The following is a 23601-nucleotide window of genomic DNA, read 5'->3' on the forward strand; positions in this document are numbered from 1 at the left end:
TGCCATTTCCTTCCAGTTTTTTTTTCCTTCCTGGCATTAAAAAACCTCTCCCTCTTGAGTGGCTGTGGCTACCCAGGTTTTCCCATGGCCTGGATGTTTTGTATCTTTTTGTCCCCTTTAGATGGTGTGCCTGGCAATTTAAGTTATAGCACAGTCTTTCCTGTACTGAAGAGGTACACATTTCAGGGTGAAAAAGCTTACAGGAAGGGAGTTTGCATTTTCCTGTTGTCATATGGGCACGGCATTTTCTAGGGTGGTCATAGTTGCACGTCCCATCTGTTTTTTTAGATTTCCCATGCCTGCAGATACCAAGTGCATAGTATGTGCACAGGCTTGGTTTCTGTTTCCCATGGGTTTCTGTGACTGTATTCCCTGTTGGTGCATGTTTACCTGTCTTATTCATATCCTCACTAGCACCAACAATGGAGCTCTCACCAGTTGTTTTTGGTAATATATCCTCACTATTGCTAGTGGAGTCCTCTTGTTTGCTATTTCCTGTGGTATTACTAGTTTGCAATATTGGTTTTATCTTGTCCTTGACTACACTTGTTTCCCCACTACAGCTCCTGTCTCCCATGAGGTCATATGCATTCCCTCCTGCGTATATTTCCCGACTACCTGGACAAAATCTCCAGCTTCACCATTACTGTCTCCCAGGACAGCACCTCCAGCTTCACCATTACTGTCTCCCAGGACACCACCTCCAGCTTCACCTTTACTGTCTCCCAGGACAGCACTATCAGCCCCACATTTACTGACTACCAGGACAGCATTTCCAGCCTTACAGTTTCTGACTACATGGCCAGCATCAAGGGCAGTACCATTCAGCCCAGACTTTTTATGTTCCCATCTGTTGTAGAAAGCTTCCAGGTTGTCTATGAAAGCAGCTTTGATGTTATCCTCTTTTAATACCAATGTGATTTTGTCCACAGATTTATCTCCTTTGGACATACCCAAAAACACTTCCCTGTTTTAATACTGCTTGTAGCTAGTTCTTGGATATCTGCACAAGGAGCGTGACAGCAACCACTGTCTACCACCTGACCGAGCAGTTTGGTGTTGCAGCAACCACTGTCTACCACCTGACTGAGCAGTATGGTGTTGCAACAACCACTGTCTACCACCTGAACGAGCAGTTTGGTGTTGCAGCAACCACTGTCTACCGCCTGACTGAGCAGTTTGGTGTTGCAACAACCACTGTCTACCACCTGATTGAGCAGTTTGGTGTTGCAACAACCACTGTCTACCACCTGACTGAGTAGTTTGGTGTTGCAACAACCACTGTCTACCACCTGACCAAGCAGTTTGGTGTTGCAACAACCACTGTCTACCACCTGACCAAGCAGTTTGGTGTTGCAACAACCACTGTCTACCACCTGACTGAGTAGTTTGGTGTTGCAACAACCACTGTCTACCACCTGACTGAGTAGTTTGGTGTTGCAACAACCACTGTCTACCACCTGACTGAGTAGTTTGGTGTTGCAACAACCACTGTCTACCACCTGACTGAGTAGTTTGGTGTTGCAGCAACCACTGTCTACCACCTGACCAAGCAGTTTGGTGTTGCAACAACCACTATCTTCCGCCTAAAGAAACTGAAGGACAGATTCCTGATGTTCTGTGTTGAAAGTAATGAAAAGAAGTTAATGAAAAATAGAAAAACATTGCATAGAGGAAAAAATGAAAATCTCAGTCGTCTTGATGGAGTGGATTGGTCAGCACCAAAGTGAGTACATACAACCGAAACGTCGTCGTAAGCTCCTCTCTTCTATGTGCGAGTTATTTGTGTATGAGCACATACCACTTAATGGAATAAGTAAGTTTATTTAGGTACAGGTATATATAAATTCAGTTACACAAATTATGCATAGTAACATATGTGTAAATTACCCACCAGGATAACTCAAACCAGAGTAACTTATTACCATGAAACAAGCAAAAATCTGTCATGATGAGCTGAATATAAGATAAGATAAGATTTCGTTCGGATTTTTAACCCCGGAGGGTTAGCCACCCAGGATAACCCAAGAAAGTCAGTGCGTCATCGAGGACTGTCTAACTTATTTCCATTGGGGTCCTTAATCTTGTCCCCCAGGATGCGACCCACACCAGTCGACTAACACCCAGGTACCTACTGTGAATATTGAAGGTAACTGTGAATATTGAAGGTAACTGTGAATGTTGAAGGTAAATGTGAATATTGAAGGTAACTGTGAATATTGAAGGTAACTGTGAATATTGAAGGTAACTGTGAATGTTGAAGGTAACTGTGAATATTCAGCATCTGGTTACAAAAAATTAAGGCATGACATGGCATTAAATATTTCAAGATTACAGTGATAAAGCATCTGCTGATCACGAAGCCTAAAATGAGGTAAATGCGCTAAATTTACATAGTGTTAAGAAATGCACCAGTACCAACAGTTATTCTAGATCTGCTAAATCCCAGTCCTCAGTTTAGAATGTTTTTACATCCACAACTGTGTACAGTTTTTTTGTGCTTGCATCTTTCAGTGTCACTCAATTTAGCTGCAGTTGAATATTTGCAGGACACTATCACTAGTATGAATCACATTTAGTACATGACCTGGACATAAGCTCTCGCTTCACACGCTGAGGGTCCGGGTTCGATTCCCGGCAGGGGTGGAAACACTGGACGCATTTCCTTACACCTGTTGTCCTTTTCACTTAGCAAGTAGGTACTTGGGTGTTAGTCAACTGGTGTAGGTCACATCCTGGAAGACAAGATTGAGGACCCCAATGGAAATAAGACACAGTCCCTCAGTGACACGCTGCCTTTCTTGAAAATCATTAGTTGTCATTAGTGGTCATCAAGAGCAACTCATAAGGTTGCTGCTTCCCTCGTTAATATTTTATTCATAAAAACTCTCTTATTTAAATAACATTTATTATACCAAGTCCCATTATTATTATAATTCAGGGAACTGGAGCACAGATCCAGTTCCCTAAATCAAGAGCCCCTCACCAACATCAAGGAACCTTCCTTGACGGGTGCCCAATCACAAGGAGCTTAATGTAGGGCAGCACTTCCTTACTGGGCTTATAACACCACTGCTGATTGGCTGGCTGAAGTAAACATTAGTATCTACCAATGGGAAGTCAGTAATGTGTTGTAAGCCCTGCCCACTCCTTGACGTCAGTTGGGTTATTCATAAATGTAGTTGTGATGAATGGTTTGAAAAACCGACAAGTTGAAGATTGAGACACTTATGCAGCATATGGGAATCTTTATTCAGGAAACGTTTCGCCACGCAGTGGCTTCATCAGTCCAATACAAAGAGGAAGGCGTAAGGAGAGGAGGAGAATGAGGTAATCAGTCCCTCAACCTGGAGTCGATGTGTTCAGTCCATCAATCTTGTAGAATGTACAGCATAGGGCCGTAGACGTGGCTTATATACTGTAGTGAGGTGACGTGAAGCAGTTGGAGGCGGGGTCATAGTGGTACCATCCACTAGTCGAAGTAGGTCTTCGTCCAAAGGTTGAACAAGTGTTGAAGAATTCTTTGTAACAAGATCCCATGATGCTGCTGTGTCTGACAGTTGTGATGAATGGTTTGAAAAACCGACATCGACTCCAGGTTGAGGGACTGATTACCTCATTCTCCTCCTCTCCTTACGCCTTCCTCTTTGTATTGGACTGATGAAGCCACTGCGTGGCGAAACGTTTCCTGAATAAAGATTCCCATATGCTGCATAAGTGTCTCAATCTTCAACATGTCGGTTTTTCAAACCATTCATCACAACTGTCAGACACTGCAGCATCATGGGATCTTGTTACAAAGAATTCTTCAACACTTGTTCAACCTTTGGACGAAGACCTACTTCGACTAGTGGATGGTACCATTATGACCCCGCCTCCAACTGCTTCACGTCACCTCACTACAGTATATAAGCCACGTCTACGGCCCTATGCTGTACATTCTACAAGATTGATGGACTGAACACATCGACTCCAGGTTGAGGGACTGATTACCTCATTCTCCTCCTCTCCTTACGCCTTCCTCTTTGTATTGGACTGATGAAGCCACTGCGTGGCGAAACGTTTCCTGAATAAAGATTCCCATATGCTGCATAAGTGTCTCAATCTTCAACATGTCGGTTTTTCAAACCATTCATCACAACTGTCAGACACAGCAGCATCATGGGATCGTGTTACAAAGAATTCTTCAACACTTGTTCAACCTTTGGACGAAGACCTACTTCGACTAGTGGATGGTACCACTATGACCCCGCCTCCAACTGCTTCACGTCACCTCACTACAGTATATAAGCCACGTCTACGGCCCTATGCTGTACATTCTACAAGATTGATGGACTGAACACATCGACTCCAGGTTGAGGGACTGATTACCTCATTCTCCTCCTCTCCTTACGCCTTCCTCTTTGTATTGGACTGATGAAGCCACTGCGTGGCGAAACGTTTCCTGAATAAAGATTCCCATATGCTGCATAAGTGTCTCAATCTTCAACATGTCGGTTTTTCAAACCATTCATCACAACTGTCAGACACAGCAGCATCATGGGATCTTGTTACAAAGAATTCTTCAACACTTGTTCAACCTTTGGACGAAGACCTACTTCGACTAGTGGATGGTACCACTATGACCCCGCCTCCAACTGCTTCACGTCACCTCACTACAGTATATAAGCCACGTCTACGGCCCTATGCTGTACATTCTACAAGATTGACGGACTGAACACATCGACTCCAGGTTGAGGGACTGATTACCTCATTCTCCTCCTCTCCTTACGCCTTCCTCTTTGTATTGGACTGATGAAGCCACTGCGTGGCGAAACGTTTCCTGAATAAAGATTCCCATATGCTGCATAAGTGTCTCAATCTTCATAAATGTAATGTTGGGTTATTCAGTGTAGCAGCCCACCTTATGTTATGCCATTTAAACTCTTCTCCTTAACACAAAATTAATTACCCATATTTTTTTTAAACTGACCAAAAAATGACTTATATACAAACAACAATTACATTCACTTTTGAATATACATGCAGCAGTAAATTTTAAAATGTACCATGAAGTTGTGAAATTATATGTTAATTAAATCACTGAAAAATAGCAAATATCGAAATGGTGGCTCATGGCCTGGTGGCAAAAACTCTCGCTTCACGTGGTGAGGGTCCGGGTTCAATTCCCGGCAAGGGGAGAAACAGTGGGCGTTTTTCCTTACATCAGTTGTCCATGTTCATCCATCAGTAATAATGAGTACCTGGGTGTTAGTCGACTAGTGTGGGTCACATCCTGGGACAAAACTGACCTAATTTGTCCGAAATGTTTCGCATAACAAGCGGCTCTCTATATGCAGTGGAACCTTTGTTGTTGAATGGACCAGTTGTTGAAGAAATCAGTTTTCGTACAAGGAATTCTACCCTGGTTTTCAAACGTGGTCTTGGTTTTCGACTGACAACGTTCGGTCATGTGATCACCAGAGTCCACAGCGTGGGTCCCAGTCAGTATAGTGACTAACACACATGCTATAAACAACTATTGAGCTCTTGCTGCGCATCTTGTGAAGGTAATGAAACCAAAAGTATGAAATTTGATGGAACACTTACGGAATTATGCTATCGCGAAGTTAGTGGTCACGGCGATATTTACGCATTGGCAATTTTGCCCAATTTGAGCCCTATTTTTGGCCATTTCCACTGTTCCAGTCGACCAAACTCATAGCCGTTTCGCTAGAACTCCTTTTATTTTATCGGCTAAGTACAAGAAACTGCCCATTTATCTATTTCAGCTACCCAATTTACTAGTTTGGCCAATTTCACACAAAATTCAAGAAAGGCCAAACAATACAGACATTCCTGGCACTAAAATAACATTTTATCTGTTCATTAGTCATGTCTCCAGGTCACTCTTATACTGCGCTTGCTCTGAGTTTTTATTCACACAAAAAAATAGAAGATTTACTGTTATTCAGTCTACTGCTTAGTTATAATAATTGTATAAATGATGTCAGCACATTCATGAATGCATATTAGACCGGCCAGTTGATGTGTATTGGACGCGTGACGTGATTTTTACTGTAATAAAGTTGGTAGAATTACCGACAATATGTAAAGTAAAAGGACACAAGTGCAACTAATGTGACATTTATTGTGGCAACGTTTCGCTCTCCAGGAGCTTTATCAAGCCATTACAAACAATACATGGACACAGAGGGTATATAAAGGCTCAGAGTGAGGTGAATACTAGTGAGGTACCATTTCGATGTTCACTAGTGGTAGTAGTAGTAGTAGTAGTAGTAGTAGTAGTAGTGGTAGTGACAAAAGTAATACAATATGGTAGAGCAATTAATTCGTACATGAGTAAAAGGATATAAAAGCTATTACTCTTGAACATCGGCAAAACTCGAATATTTTTGCTACTTTGAGCTCAATTTAAAGCTACTTTTAGCCTTAAAACTGTTGAAAATCATCTCTGTTTTTGTAATATATCTTCCATTCTATCAAATGAGACCAAGGAAACGAGAATACAATCATATATACCATACGAAAATACACCGCAAAGTTGCTGTTATAAACCAAAATCACGGCTGCAGTTTTTTCTCACTATGCAATGCGAACTTCAGAATTCTTTTTACACTGTACACACTGACCATGCAGACCCATTCTCTCACATGTAGGCCTATCAACTTTCTCCCGCAAGATTTCCCCTCAAGGAAGGTTCCTTGATGTTGGTGAGGGGCTCTTGATTTAGGGAATTGGATCTGTGCTCCAGTTCCCCAAATTAAGCCTGAATGCCCCCCATGCGCTGTATAATCCTCCGGGTTTAGCGCTTCCCCTTTGATTATAATAATAATCCCGCAAGATTTGAAGCCGCTAGAATTTTGCCGCTAGTCCTCTGACAGGTAAGAGGCAGTTAAATTTTCATTTACTGTACAGTATTTCAGTTAAATTATCATTTACTGTACAGTATTTCAGTTAAATTTTCATTTAGTATTCATTTTTACAGTTTCAGTGTACTGTATAAGTTGATCAAATGTTTTATGTAGTAGTACAACTTTGAGAGATCACAAAACTGTATCTAGCACAGTTGCTAGAAAACTGATAGGATGGATAATGAGAACCTTCCAGACCAGAGGTTCCAGGCACATGATTCTCTACAAATCGCTTGTTGTCTCTAGGCTGGAATATTGCTGTACACTAGCGGTACCTTTCAAGGCAGGCAAAATTGCAGACCTGGAGAATACATAGAGTACCATAAAGTACCTAATTATTGACTGGGAATGGGTGAAGTTCCTTGATATATATTCTCTGGAATGCAGGTAAGAAAGGTACATGATAATATACTGTTGGAAAAACCTTGGAGGACTAGCATAATAATAATAATTTCTTTTTGATTATAATAATAATTGAAGGACTAGCCCCAAATCAACACTCTGAAATTACTCCCTACGAAAGGGTGGTACAGCATCCCCACTCCCCCTCAATGAAAAGCAGGGGGGCCACGAGCACGCAAAGAGACAACACAATAAGTTTCAGGGGCCCAAGACTGTTCAACTGCCTCCCAGCATACGTAAGTTGGATTACAAATAGACCCCTGGCTGTCTTCAAGAAGGCGCTGGACAAGCACCTTAAGTCAGTACCTGACCAGCCCGGCTGTGGTTCGTACGTTGGTTTGCATGCGGCCAACAGTAAAAGCTTGGTTAATTATGTCCTGATCCACTACGAGGCCTAGTCATGGACCGGCCCGCGGAGGCGTCGACTCTCGGAATGCTCTCCAGGTATGCCACTTCCCTAATTTTCGTTCTCCTGGTTAATGATCCTCCATGGAAGAGTGTGAGATGGAGGAGTGTCCCATGGAGGAGTGTCCCATGGAGGAGTGTACCATGGAGAAGTGTCCCATGGAGGAGTGTCCCATGGAGGAGTGTCCCATGGAGGAGTGTCCCATGGAGAAGTGTCCCATGGAGGAGTGTCCCATGGAGAAGTGTCCCATGGAGGAGTGTACCATGGAGAAGTGTCCCATGGAGGAGTGTACCATGGAGAAGTGTCCCATGGAGGAGTGTACCATGGAGAAGTGTCCCATGGAGGAGTGTACCATGGAGAAGTGTCCCATGGAGGAGTGTACCATGGAGAAGTGTCCCATGGAGGAGTGTACCATGGAGGAGTGTCCCATGGAGGAGTGTACCATGGAGAAGTGTCCCATGGAGGAGTGTACCATGGAGAAGTGTCCCATGGAGGAGTGTCCCATGGAGGAGTGTCCCATGGAGGAGTGTCCCATGGAGGAGTGTCCCATGGAGAAGTGTCCCATGGAGGAGTGTCCCATGGAGAAGTGTCCCATGGAGGAGTGTACCATAATATTAATAATATCTATATTTCTACAAGTACATGTACAAGGTATAGAGACCATAGCAGACATTAATGACGTACTACTATAGTATAGAAAGCCGTTTGTTAAGCAGAGCATTTCTGGAAAATTAGGTCAGTTTTGTCCCAGGATGCGACCCAGACCAGTCGATTAACGCCCAGGTTTCCATTTTACTGATTGGTGAACATGGACAACCGGTGTAAGGAAACACGCTCAATGTTTCCAACCTTTCGACGAGTGTTCACCGGAGAAGTGCCCATGGAGAAATGTCCCATGGAGGAGTGTGCCATGGAGAAGTGTTCCATGGAGGAGTGTTCCATGGAGGAGTGTGCCATGGAGGAGTGTACCATAAAGAAGTGTCCCATGAAGGAGTGACCCACAGAGGAGTGTACCATATAGAAGTGTCCCCATGGAGAAGTGTACCATGGAGGAGTGTACCATGTAGGAGTGTACCATGGTGGAATGTCCCATGGAGGAGTGTTCCATGGAGAGGCGTCACCCTTGGAGAAGTGTACCATGGAGGAGAGTACCATGAAGGAGAGTCCCATGGAGGAGTATCATGGAGGAATGTACCATGTAGGAGTGTACCATGGAGGAGTGTACCATGGAGGAATATACCATGGAGGAATATACCATGAAGGAGAGTACCCTGGAGGAGTGTACCCTAGAGGAGTGTACCATAGAGGAGTGTATCATAGAGGAGTGTACCATGGAGGAGTGTACCATGGAAGAGTGTCCCGGTTCTCCCAGTTAACCTTCTCATGGTAGCAGTCTAACAGTACAAGTGTTTCTTGCTATTCTCTGTCACTCACCTTGCCCAAGTTTCTAACTATTTTAGCACATTGATAAATTTGCCCCACACCAACAAAGCCTAACTAATACTATTCTGTTCGCAACATAAACCACCCAATAAATAGTAAAGCCGTTCAGAAGACGAAGAATAAAATATATTTAACCTGGTTTAAATTAAATAAAAAAAAATCACAGGTTTTGCACGTAAATCTGGCAAATATACATATATATATATATTTCACTTTCACTTTCCGCTGTCGCCGATGTAGAAAAAAAAAATAAGTTGGAAGCCAAGCAACGAAGGCTTTCGAAAGATATCAAACCCATTCTTGGAATCATGGAAAGAGTTCCATAACTTTGATCCCATGACGCCAACACACGATAATACCTGCGTGAGTTACGTCTCGGTGACCGCGCTTCACCGTTGGAAATATGAAGTTGATTCGATTAGGTTTTCTAGTATTATGAACGAAATAAAAACGAAACTGGAGACGAAAAAAAAGGAAAGATAAGACAACCACTCAATGGTGTCCATTCTGGGTCCGCTAGTAATATCACTTTAGATGATTATGATAATTATCAAATCATCAGTAAGGATCAACAACTCATATTTAAGGTGGAATCCCCTTAACGGGAGGTTCCTTGACGCTGGTGAGGGGCTCTTGATCTAGGGACTTGGATCTGTGCTCCGGTTCCCTGAATTGAGCCTGAATACCTTCCCTCCCCCCGACATGCGCTGTATAATCCTACGGGTTTAGCGCTCCCCATGATTATAAATGTAATAAGGTGGAACTTCAATAAATGTATTAGTTTAATTTGTGGTAAACAGCACATAAATCTGACAGTTGTAGACGATGTCTGACCCCACACACCTGAGACGATGTCTGACCCCACACACCTGAGACGATGTCTGACCCCACACACCTGAGACGATGTCTGACCCCACACACCTGAGACGATGTCTGACCCCACACACCTGATAGACTCCGTTGTATATACACAGCCAGTCATCCTTATTTCCTTATATTGACTGGCAAACCGAACGTATTGAAGTTGCCTGTGAACCAAGAGTCACAAAATGCACCAAAATGTAATGATCTTGTGCTCGTGAGAGGCTCTTGATCTAAGGAACTGGAGCTGTGCTTCACTTCCTAGAATCAAGCCTGACTGCCTTCCATTCACCCCAGCTTATTCATCACGCCTACAGTTTGTTTACTCTGATTGCAATACTAATAATAATAATAATAATACTACTAATAATAATAATATCTCGAATTTCCATCGCTGACTGATCCGAGAAATGGATCTTCCATTCCAGTGCACTGAGGCAGTGCACCGGGGTTATGCATTTTTGGAAAACGTTTCCCGGATCTTGCAGCGACCGAAATACATCTAGATATTATATTATTACAACCACATCAATTATTAATAGCTTGGAGAAAGATAAGAGGCGATGTAAGGCTGGTGAACCTTAACCTTCATCTTCTCAGACAGCATCAAGCAAAGCTGTTATATTTCCCACCACACTAATGTATTTTCCTTCAACCTAAGAAGATTCCTCGTGTGGCTGAGATGTGCTTAGCCGCTAATGCTGCTTCCTCTCTCACATCACTGAGCACTAAATATGTACAGCACAGCCTCCACCACTGATGCTGCCTCCTCTCACACATCACCGAGCGCCTAGTACATGGTACACAACCTCTACTTTTAAACACTTTAAACGTTACTAAATTCATTATAAACAACTAATAATCATATCCAGGTATCTGCTCAGATTATTTATTCACTTGTATGTATGTCTTTAATATTAATTTACCATAAGTTACGATTGTGTAGAAATTACTATACATCTCTGTGCAGGAGTCATCCCACAGTCACAGTGGCAGTAAAGCAATAGCAAAGAAATACAGACCGACAGCGCTAACGTCCCATATAAAAATCTTGTAAAGGGTTCTAAGAAGCAAGATCACCGCCATTCTGGATACCCAACAGTTACACAGCTCAAAGCAACATGGACTTAGAGCAGGCCGCTCCTGCCTGTAACAACTACCGGACCACCATGACAGGGCCCTGGATGTTCTAGTGGACAAACAATATGCAGATGTATATACAGACTTTGCGAAAGGCCTTCGACAAGTGCGATCATGGTATAATAGCGCACAAAATACGTGATAAAGGAGTAACAGGAAAAGTTGGTAGATGGAACTATAACTTCCTAACAAATAGAACACAGAAATAGTTAACAGGGTAAAGTCTGAGGCGGCTACAGTGAAAAAGCTGTGTTCCACAAGTCACAGTTCTCGCCCATGTCCTGTTCCTCATCCTCGTATCTGACATAGAGATGTAAGCCACAGAACAGTGTCTTCCTTTGCGGGTGACATTCGAATTTGCATGAGTATCTCCTCCATCGAAGACACTGCAAGTCTCCCAGCGGACATCAACCAAATCTTTAAATGGGCCTCAGAAAACAATATGAAGTTCAATGAAGAGAAATTTCAATTACTCCGATATGGAAAACTAAATGAAATTAAAACTATATTGGAGTATAAATCACCAACAGTGCCTTCAGGGCAGGTGAAATTACTGACCTGGTGAATGTACAGAGAACCTTCACGGCACATATAAGTACGATAAAATACCTAAGTTACTGGGAACGGTTGGAGTTCCTTGATTTGTATTCCCTGGAATGTAGGCAAGAAAGCTACATGCTAATATACATTGGAAAATTCTAGAGGGATTAATACCAAATTTGCACACGAAAATCAGTCCTTACAAAAGCAAGAGACTCGGCAGGCGGTGTAACATCCCTCCAGTGAAAAGCAGGGGTGCCACGAGTATGCTAAGAAACAAGTGTCAGGGGCCCACGACTGTTCAACTGCCTCCCAGCAACATAAGGGGTATTACCAATGGACCCCTGGCTGTCTTCAAGAAGGCGCTGGAGAGTCACCTATGTTCAGTACCTGACGAGCTGGGCTGTGGGTCGTACGTCGGTTTGCGTGCGGCTAACAATAACAGCCCTGATCCACCACGAGGCCTGGTCACAGACCGGGCCGCTGGGGCATTGACTTCCGAAACCCTCTTCAGGTTTAGATACCTTTTGAACATCTCTCTGGACTGGTTTTATATATTCATCAGTCACTTTATGCAAGCACATATTAGAGGAAATCTTTTAGAAGTTTCACTCATATATATATATATATATATATATATATATATATATATATATATATATATATATATATATATATATATATATATATATATATATATATATATATATGTCGTGTGCCGAATATGTAAAACTGGTCAATTAGCAAGAACTCATTTAAAATTAAGTCCTTTCTAAAATTTTCTCTTATACGTTTAAAGATATATATTTTTCATTAAAGTAAATGTAAAAAAATTTAATTTTTCACCAAAAGAATCTTAGAAAACTTACCTAACCTTATTATAACAAGAACAATTTATTTTAGCCTAACCCAACTATATATATTTTAGATTTGTTTATAATAATTTAATACTAAACAAACACAGTGAAATACATTTCTTTCGTTAGGTTCAGAATGATTTTGGTGAAATTATTGCATTCACAAATTTTCACTTGTCCTATATGGCAAGATGAGCGTTGCTATTTAAGCCAAGATCGCAAGTTCTGTCTATTCGGCACGACATATGTATTCTGGGTTAAGTGGAGGGGAGAGAACATATCGTATACAGAGAAGTGGAGGTCAGGTCATAGGTGGTGCTGTGTGTTTGGAACCTTGTGTGGCAGTAGGTGTGCAAGACATTAAACTATGCTAGTAGTAGCTTGGTGATGTTACGAATCATGATCAGAGGTGTATAAATGGAAAACATGAATAAAGGGGTGTTAATAATGTGCTAAAAATATGTAAACGAGAGAGGACTTATAGCAATGGGTTCAAGTTGGAGAAAAATATTGGTTGGGTAATAGAGTTGTGGATGAGTGAAACAAACTCCCGAGTAACGTTATTGAAACTAGAATACTGAGTAGCTTTAAATATAGGTTAGACAAGCATGAGTGGGTGTGGGTGAGTGTGACTTGGACCTACCTTGCATGGGTCAGTAGGCCTGCTGCAGTACTCCTTTTGCTCTGATGACTGCACCTTCCAGGCACTTTCCGCTAGCCCTGTCATCTTCTGTTGAGTTTGGCTTTGTCCCATGCTATTAGTTAAGTGTGCAAATCTCTTGTACCAGATCCTGGGAGGAAGTGTCGCCAAGTGCATGTGACACTTGCCTATTGGTTTCTATTTTTCCGGGAGAGACTTGGGTTAAATGTTCACTTGGAGTCAGTCACAGGTGAGTAGCCTCAGGTAGGCAGGCAGTCGTCTCAGTGACAAAGTGGCAGTTGTTCGATGAGAGAGCATTCTTCAAGGAACTTATTGCTACGGATGAGGAAGAATCCTCTCTCATCGAACAATTGTTTTCTAGACTTCACTATCCTCGTCACTTCATTAGAGAGTCCAGACACCGGGCATTTAACATCGTTAACTCATCCAGAGACGACACTGCCGAGAAGAGATATATGATCCTCCCCACCAACTCTGCTGCTAAACACGTTTCCAACATCTTTTCCAATACCTCATTCCAAGTGTCTTCCTCCACATCCACCAACATCAAGGGCATCACCAATAGACAGGACAAGGCTCAATCCTCTGCAGGGATATACATAATCCTTTGCAATGATTGCAACCAATTATATGTGGGCAAAACATCCAGAGACCTTCAAATGCGTATTTCAGAACACCAGTACGCAGGCAGATCGGACGACTTAAGGAACGCCTGCGTTCAATACCGAAATTTCCACAACCATTTAATCAACTACAGAAACACAAGACTTATCGCCAGAAAAGAAAATACTCAATACCGAAGAATCCTGGAATCGCCAGAGAAGAAGAAAATACCGAACAATCCTGGAATCGCAAGATAAGAAGAAAATACCGAAGAATCCTGGAATCGTCACTAATCTATATATCTAACAATTTCAACTAGAACAACGGATTTTATAATATACACAGAGATGGGACACAGCAACAAGGAAGTTGAAGACACTGATGAATCACAGGGATGTTAGGAAGTATTTCTTCAGCCACAGAGTAGTCAGGAAGTGGAATAGTTTGGGAAGCGATGTAGTGGAGGCAGGATCCATACATAGCTTTCAGCAGAGGTATGATGAAACTCACGGTTCAGGGAGAGTGACCTAGTAGCGACCAGTGAAGAGGCGGGGCCAGGAGCTAGGACTCGACCCCTGCAACCTCAGCTAGGTGAGTACACCCTCCTGTCCCGCGGGGGTCCGTCTCAGATCCAACCTACCCAGCATTCTCCGCCTGACTCTCCACCCTGGATCTGGTTACCTGGAGGTTATTCCGGGGATCAACGCCCCCGCTGCCCGGTCCATGACCAGGCCTCCCGATGGATCAGGGCCTGATCAACTAGGCTGTTACTGCTGGCCGCACGCAGTCCAACGTACGAGCCACAGCCCGGCTGATCCGGCACTGACTTTAGGTAAGAGAGAGAGAGAGATTTCGTTCGGATTTTTAACCCCGGAGGGTTAGCCACCCAGGATAACCCAAGAAAGTCAGTGCGTCATCGAGGACTGTCTAACTTATTTCCATTGGGGTCCTTAATCTTGTCCCCCAGGATGCGACCCACACCAGTCGACTAACACCCAGGTACCTATTTGCTGCTAGGTGAACAGGACAACAGGTGTAAGGAAACGTGTCGAATGTTTCCACCCGCCGGGAATCGAACCCGGGCCCTCCGTGTGTGAAGCGGGAGCTTTAGCCACCAGGCCACCGGGCTCTCTCTTGAAGGCAGCCAGAGGCTTATTGGCAATTCCCCTAATGCTTGATGGGAGGCTGTTGAACAGTTTTGGGCCCCGGACACTTATGGTGTTTTCCCTTAGTGTACCAATGGAACCCCTACTTTTTATTGGGGACATTTTGCATCGCCTGCCCAGTCTTTTACTTTCGTAGGGAGTGATTTCTGTGTGCAGATTTAGGACCATTCCTTCCAAGATTTTCCAAGTGTAGATTATGATATATCTCTCCCTCCTGCGTTCCAACGAGTACAAGTCAAGTGCTTCCAAGCGTTCCCAGTAGTTAAGGTGTATTACAAAAAAGTAATTTTTTAAATGAAGATGGTAAGATTTACTCCTTTTGTAATAAAGAGTTCGGGATACATAAATACACACATTAATATAAATTAATCTTTAATATATAAAAATCAACTATCTTTGGTCTAGAGGTATTTGAACTATGATATAATAATAATATGTACATGTTACTATAATAAATTATAATCAGCATTTTACTAAAATATAATTAATAACCCTACACAGGGTACAACTCTTGACACTACTGTCACTATATATATATATCTCTATGCTAAAACAATAAATTATAAATAACATTTTTATAATAATAAATTACAATCAACTGCCTCTCACGACACGAAGTCAGTCACACGACACTGTTCAGTGTACACTACAACCAGGCCATCTTCAGTGTCCCACGACACCCTTTTCATCTCAGTGTTCCACTACGGTCCTGTGCATATCTCAGTGTTCCACTCCATCGTACGTCCCTCAGTGTCACACTACGGTCCTGGCCCAGTTCAGTGTAACACTCCAACCTTTTCTTCATGTAATGTCCCACTAAACAGCATCTGACGACTCCGGCCCACAGTTGATCAACGTAGACGGTGAGTCCACAGACATCACCGGTAGTCCAGTAAATCCTCTCCAAAGGCGGTTGACACACCGCTAGCCGAACACCATGCTGCAAGCTCACTGAATGCGGCCGTCAAGTAACTGAGGCCAACAGACTCAGTGAGCTGCGGTGAGCGGTTCTTCTAACGCCAGTAGATAGGTACGATTCGGTGGTCAGGTACCTACTGCATAGACGTGTACCCTGAGGAGTTCAGGTACTTAATGTTGAAGCCAGTAGACGTGTACCCTTCGGTGGTCAGGTACCTACTGCTTAGGTGTGTACAGCGAGGCGCTCAGGTACATAATATTTCTAAAGCCAGTAGACGTGTACCCTTCGGTGGTCAGGTACCTACTGCTTAGGTGTGTACAGCGAGGCGCTCTGGTACATACTGTTACTAAAGCCAGTAGACGTGTACCCTTCGGTGGTCAGGTACCTACTGCTTAGGTGTGTACAGCGAGGCGCTCTGGTACATACTGTTACTAAAGCCAGTAGACGTGTACCCTTCGGTGGTCAGGTACCTACTGCTTAGGTGTGTACCGTGAGGCACTCAGGCTCTTACTGCTCTAAGGCCGGCTCAGCAGCCCCCACATTGGGTTTGATGACGCACCCAGTGGTACTGCCGGCCGGCAGGTTAACTATTTAACCGCTAGTTTGGCAGGGGCCGCAACACCCCCACCACAAAAGGACCGACACACAAAGATCAATGTAATATGTATCCCGAACCGTCATCCCGGATATGATCGTCCAGAAATCATTCTAGATAATCATTATCCTCCCGGACAGGCCCCCATATATTACAAAAAAGTAATTTTTTAAATGAAGATGGTAAGATTTACTCCTTTTGTAATAAAGAGTTCGGGATACATAAATACACACATTAATATAAATTAATCTTTAATATATAAAAATCAACTATCTTTGGTCTAGAGGTATTTGAACTATGATATAATAATAATATGTACATGTTACTATAATAAATTATAATCAGCATTTTACTAAAATATAATTAATAACCCTACACAGGGTACAACTCTTGACACTACTGTCACTATATATATATATCTCTATGCTAAAACAATAAATTATAAATAACATTTTTATAATAATAAATTACAATCAACTGCCTCTCACGACACGAAGTCAGTCACACGACACTGTTCAGTGTACACTACAACCAGGCCATCTTCAGTGTCCCACGACACCCTTTTCATCTCAGTGTTCCACTACGGTCCTGTGCATATCTCAGTGTTCCACTCCATCGTACGTCCCTCAGTGTCACACTACGGTCCTGGCCCAGTTCAGTGTAACACTCCAACCTTTTCTTCATGTAATGTCCCACTAAACAGCATCTGACGACTCCGGCCCACAGTTGATCAACGTAGACGGTGAGTCCACAGACATCACCGGTAGTCCAGTAAATCCTCTCCAAAGGCGGTTGACACACCGCTAGCCGAACACCATGCTGCAAGCTCACTGAATGCGGCCGTCAAGTAACTGAGGCCAACAGACTCAGTGAGCTGCGGTGAGCGGTTCTTCTAACGCCAGTAGATAGGTACGATTCGGTGGTCAGGTACCTACTGCATAGACGTGTACCCTGAGGAGTTCAGGTACTTAATGTTGAAGCCAGTAGACGTGTACCCTTCGGTGGTCAGGTACCTACTGCTTAGGTGTGTACAGCGAGGCGCTCAGGTACATAATATTTCTAAAGCCAGTAGACGTGTACCCTTCGGTGGTCAGGTACCTACTGCTTAGGTGTGTACAGCGAGGCGCTCTGGTACATACTGTTACTAAAGCCAGTAGACGTGTACCCTTCGGTGGTCAGGTACCTACTGCTTAGGTGTGTACAGCGAGGCGCTCTGGTACATACTGTTACTAAAGCCAGTAGACGTGTACCCTTCGGTGGTCAGGTACCTACTGCTTAGGTGTGTACCGTGAGGCACTCAGGCTCTTACTGCTCTAAGGCCGGCTCAGCAGCCCCCACATTGGGTTTGATGACGCACCCAGTGGTACTGCCGGCCGGCAGGTTAACTATTTAACCGCTAGTTTGGCAGGGGCCGCAACAAGGTGCTTGACAGAACTTATACGTGCAGTAAAGGATCTCTGTACACTCTCTAGATCTGCGATTTCACCTGCTTTGAATGGAGATGTTAATGTACAGCAGTATTCCAGCCTAGAGAGAACAAGTGATTTGAAAAGGATCATCATTGGCTTGGCATCTCTCGTTTTGAAAGTTCTCATTATCCATTCTATCATTTTCTTTGCACGTGCTATCGTGGCACTGTTGTGATCCTTGAAAGTGAGATCCTCAGACATTACTACTCCCAGGTCCCTTACATTATTTTTCCGCTCTATTGTATGGCCGGAGTCAGTAGTATACTCTGTTCTAGTTATTATCTCCTCCAGTTTTCCATAACGGAGTAGTTGGAATTTGTCCTCATTGAACATCATATTGTTTACCGTTGCCCACTGGAAAACTTTGTTTATATCTTCTTGGAGGTTAACCGCGTCCTCAGCAGATGACAGCCTCATGCAGATCCTAGTATCATCCGCAAAGGATGATACGGTGCTGTGGTGTATATATCTGTCTATGTCTGATATGAGGATAAGGAATAAGATGGGGGCGAGTACTGTGCCTTGTGGAACAGAGCTCTTCACTATGGCAGCCTCCGATTTAACTCTGTTGACCACTACTCTTTGTGTTTGATTTGTTAGGAAGTTGAAGATCCATCTCCCCACTTTCCCAGTTATTCCTTTAGCACGTATTTTATGGGCTATTACGCCATGATCGCATTTGTCAAATGCTTTTGCAAAGTCTGTGTATATTACATCTGCATTCTGATTTTCTTCCAGTGCATCGAAGGCCACATCATAGTGATCCAGTAGTTGTGAGAGGCAGGAGCGACCTGCCCTGAACCCATGTTGCCCTGGATTGTGCAGATTTTGGGAATCCAGGTGATTTGCAATCCTGCTTCTTAGCACTCTTTCAAAGATTTTTATGTGGGACGTCAGAGCTATTGGTCTATAGTTCTTAGCTAATGCTTTGCTGCCACCTTTATGGAGTGGGGCTATATCCGTTGTTTAAAGTGACTGTGGAATTTCACCCATGTCCAAGCTCCTCCTCCATATAAATACTCCTGTACTATTCACTCAGGTCTGTTGTGACTTGATGAAGACCACTGTGTGGGCGAAACGTTGTCAATAAAGGATCACATTATACTGTATTTGTGTTTATTTTTCCATCGTGTCGGTATTTTATACCATTTATCTTCATCCACCAGTATACCACCAGGCTCCAACATCACCCAGTATACCACCAGGCTCCAACATCACTCAGTATACCACCAGGCTCCAACATCACCCAGTATACCACCAGGCTCGAACATCACTCAATATACCACCAGGCTCGAACATCACTCAGTATACCACCATGCTCCAACATCACTCAGTATACCTCCAGGCTCCAACATCACTCAATATACCACTAGGCTCCAACATCACTCTGTATACCACCAGGCTCCATCACTCAGTACACCACCAGGCTCCAACATCACCCAGTATACCACCAGGCTCCAACATCACTCAATATACCACTAGGCTCGAACATCACTCATTATACCACCAGGCTCCAACATCACTCAATATACCACCAGGCTCGAACATCACTCAGTATACCACCAGGCTCCAACATCACTCAGTATACCACCAGGCTCCAACATCACTCAGTATACCTCCAGGCTCCAACATCACTCAATATACCACTAGGCTCCAACATCACTCTGTATACCACCAGGCTCCATCACTCAGTACACCACCAGGCTCCAACATCACTCAGTATACCTCCAGGCTCCAACATCACTCAATATACCACTAGGCTCGAACATCACTCATTATACCACCAGGCTCCAACATCACTCAATATACCACCAGGCTCGAACATCACTCAGTATACCTCCAGGCTCCAACATCACCCAGTATACCACCAGGCTCCAACATCACTCAGTATACCTCCAGGCTCCAACATCACTCAATATACCACTAGGCTCGAACATCACTCATTATACCACCAGGCTCCAACATCACTCAATATACCACCAGGCTCGAACATCACTCAGTATACCACCAGGCTCCAACATCACTCAGTATACCACCAGGCTCCAACATCACTCAGTATACCTCCAGGCTCCAACATTACTCAATATACCACTAGGCTCCAACATCACTCTGTATACCACCAGGCTCCCACTCAGTACACCACCAGGCTCCAACATCACTCAGTATACATCCAGGCTCCAACATCACTCTGTATACCACCAGGCTCCAACATCACTCAATATACCACCAGGCTCGAACATCACTCAGTATACCACCAGGCTCCAACATCATTCAGTATACCACCAGGCTCCAACATCACTCAGTATACCTCCAGGCTCCAACATCACTCAGTATACCACCAGGCTCCAACATCACTCAGTATACCTCCAGGCTCCAACATCACTCAGTATACCTCCAGGCTCCAACATCACTCTGTATACCACCAGGCTCCAACATCACTCTGTATACCACCAGGCTCCAACATCACTCAGTATACCACCAGGCTCCAACATCACCCAGTATACCACCAGGCTCGAACATCACTCAGTATACCACCAGGCTCCAACATCACCCAGTATACCACCAGGCTCCAACATCACTCAGTATACCTCCAGGCTCCAACATCACTCAATATACCACTCGGCTCCAACATCACTCTGTATACCACCAGGCTCCAACATCACCCAGTATACCACCAGGCTCGAACATCACTCAGTATACCACCAGGCTCCAACATCACCCAGTATACCACCAGGCTCCAACATCACTCAGTATACCACCAGGCTCCAACATCACCCAGTATACCACCAGGCTCCAACATCACCCAGTGTACCACCAGGCTCCAACATCACTCAGTATGGTAGATAAGACACATAGGGAACATTTAGGTAACTTTATTCCGAAACGTTTCGCCTACACAGTAGGCTTCTTCAGTCGAGTACAGAAAGTAGGAGGGAGCAGTAGAGATGTGAAGACGATGTAATCAGTCCATCACCCTTGAAGTCGTAGATTTGAGGTTGTCAGTCCCTCAGCCTGGAGAAGTTCTGTTCCAAAGTCTGGAACTAACTGAAGATCAAGCAACAGTGTTGAGACTTAAATACTGTGGGAAGGATAGGTGCAGAGTAGTAGTAGTGAGAATGTAGCCACTGAGAGGTCACGTCCATCTCAGATGAAACAATTCTCACTTGAAAAAGTTGTCCAAGGTGTTTTCTCTTCTGTACCTAGATACCATTGTGTTGCAGTGTCTGACAGAGTGATTATCAAATGGTATAGAATACCGACACGTTGGTAGATAAGACACATAGGCAACTGGCTGAGGGACTGACAACCTCAAATCTACGACTTCTAGGGTGATGGACTGATTACATCGTCTTCACATCTCTACTGCTCCTGCCTACTTTCTGTACTCGACTGAAGAAGCCTACTGTGTAGGCGAAACGTTTCGGAATAAAGTTACCTAAATGTTGCCTATGTGTCTTATCTACCAACCTGTCGGTATTGTATACCATCTGATAATCACCCAGTATACCACCATGCTCCAACATCACCCAGTATATCACTAGGCTCCAACATTACCCAGTATACTATCAGGCTTCAACATCACTCAGTATACCACCAGGCTCCAACATCACTCAGTATACCACCAGGCTCCACCCAGTATACCACCAGGCTCCAACATCACCCATTATGCCACCAGGCTCCAACATCGCCCAGTATACCACCAGGCTCCAACATCACCCAGTATACCACCAGGCTCCAACATCACCCAGTATACCACCAGGCTCCAACATCACTCGGTATACCACCAGGCTCCAACATCACTCAGTGTACCATCAGGCTCCACCCAGTATACCACCAGGCTCCAACATTACCCAGTATACCACCAGGCTCCAACTTCACCCAGTATACCACCAGGCTCCAACATCACCCAGTATACCACCAGGCTTCAACATCACCCAATATACCACCAGGCTCCAACATTACCCAGTATATTACCAGGCTCCAACATCCACTAGTATACTACCAGAGAAAGAGCTAGAGAGAGACAGACAGAGACAGAGACACTTAGAGAGAGGAAGGGATCCTGAGAGATGGCCTCAAGAGCCTCTTGCGGACCCATGTCTCTTTATTATTTATGAAACATCACTAGAGGAAATTTCTCAAGGAATGTTTGAAATCTGGAAGAATTTATTTTCAGTAATTCCTTTGTTGTCTGGATTTAAAACCGAGTGTGGTAACTCTCGGCCATCTCTACTGTTTCTTTATATTTTCCATTAATAAGAAAATTAGTGGTTTGGTAATCATTAAGTCAGTCAGAAGTTGCGACAGTCACAACATATGACAGTCAGAAGAAATGACAATCAAAAAATGTGAAAGTCAGTAGAGATGTGAGTCATTGACTTGAGCTACGAACACATCCATATTATAGAGACAGAAACAGACACAGCTACAAACACTGTTACATATACGAACACAAACTTCAAGACGTCTGTGAGATACTTGTGATCGGTTTCCAGGCTTAAGGACATAATTATGGAGCTCATTTGCTCGCACTTACTCCTCAAGGGAGGTTCCTTGACGTTGGTGAGCGGCTCTTGATCTAGGGAGTTGGATCTGTGCTTCGGTTCCCTGAATTAAGCCTGAATATCTTCCACATCCCCCCTCCCCCACAACCGCTGTATAATCCTACGGGTTTAGCTCTTCCTCCTTGATTATTATAATGCTCGCAATTACTAAACACCACAAATAAAGTACTCGAAATTTTGCCAGTGAAAACTGAAAACCAAAATCTTGTCATTGTGGTTGTGTACAAGCCACCTTATACAACTTCCCAGCAATTCAAGGAACAGAGATTCGTCTGTAAAAACTTGCATTTGTGGTCACAGAGGTGCCTGTGCTAACCTTCCTGTGGTGTAGAAATATACCTAGTTGGATGAATCTTATTGTGGCTAGCTGGTCTAGTGGCTAACGCGACGGGCTGGAGTTTTGAGACTCTATGACCGCGGGTTCAATCCCGGCCGGGGGTATGGATTCAAGGAACAGCTTTTGAAAATTGACCACTGTCTGGAAAATCTCCCAACTCCTGCTTCAAATATTTTGTTGCTGGGTGCTTTCAATTTAAGACAACTAAATGGAGAAATGTGGCAAATGTTTTAGCAGATATAACCCCAGGAGGCAACTCAGATGCAAAGTCACACACACACACACACGAGCTATTAAATCTTTTGTAGCAAATTCACCTTAAGCCAGAAAATAGTGGAGCCAACGAGACTGGAAAATACACATGACCTTGTCTTCACTAGTAATGATCTGGTGCGAAATATAACAATATCAAAGACACTACACTCGTATCACAACATAATAGAAGTACAGACATGTATGTGATGGGTTCCTGACTAGCAAAATGAGATCAGTTATGAAGGTGCCTTCATTAGTATGCTCAAGGCACATTTCCCTAAGAAAAAGGAAGAGGTAAACTAGGAAGAGAGAGATGCTCCCTCTACAGGCAAAGGCTAAGAATCACAGAGCTGCTTCATGGGGTTAACATATCTGAGATACGGAACTTAAGGTTAAGGAATCATACAGGAGCCAAGAAACACAGGAAGAACTTACAGCCATAAATGAAACTGAAAAGAAAAATATGCC

Source organism: Cherax quadricarinatus, unplaced genomic scaffold, assembly GCF_038502225.1.
Source record: "Cherax quadricarinatus isolate ZL_2023a unplaced genomic scaffold, ASM3850222v1 Contig10, whole genome shotgun sequence".
In the NCBI taxonomy this organism is placed as follows: Eukaryota; Metazoa; Arthropoda; class Malacostraca; order Decapoda; family Parastacidae; genus Cherax; species Cherax quadricarinatus.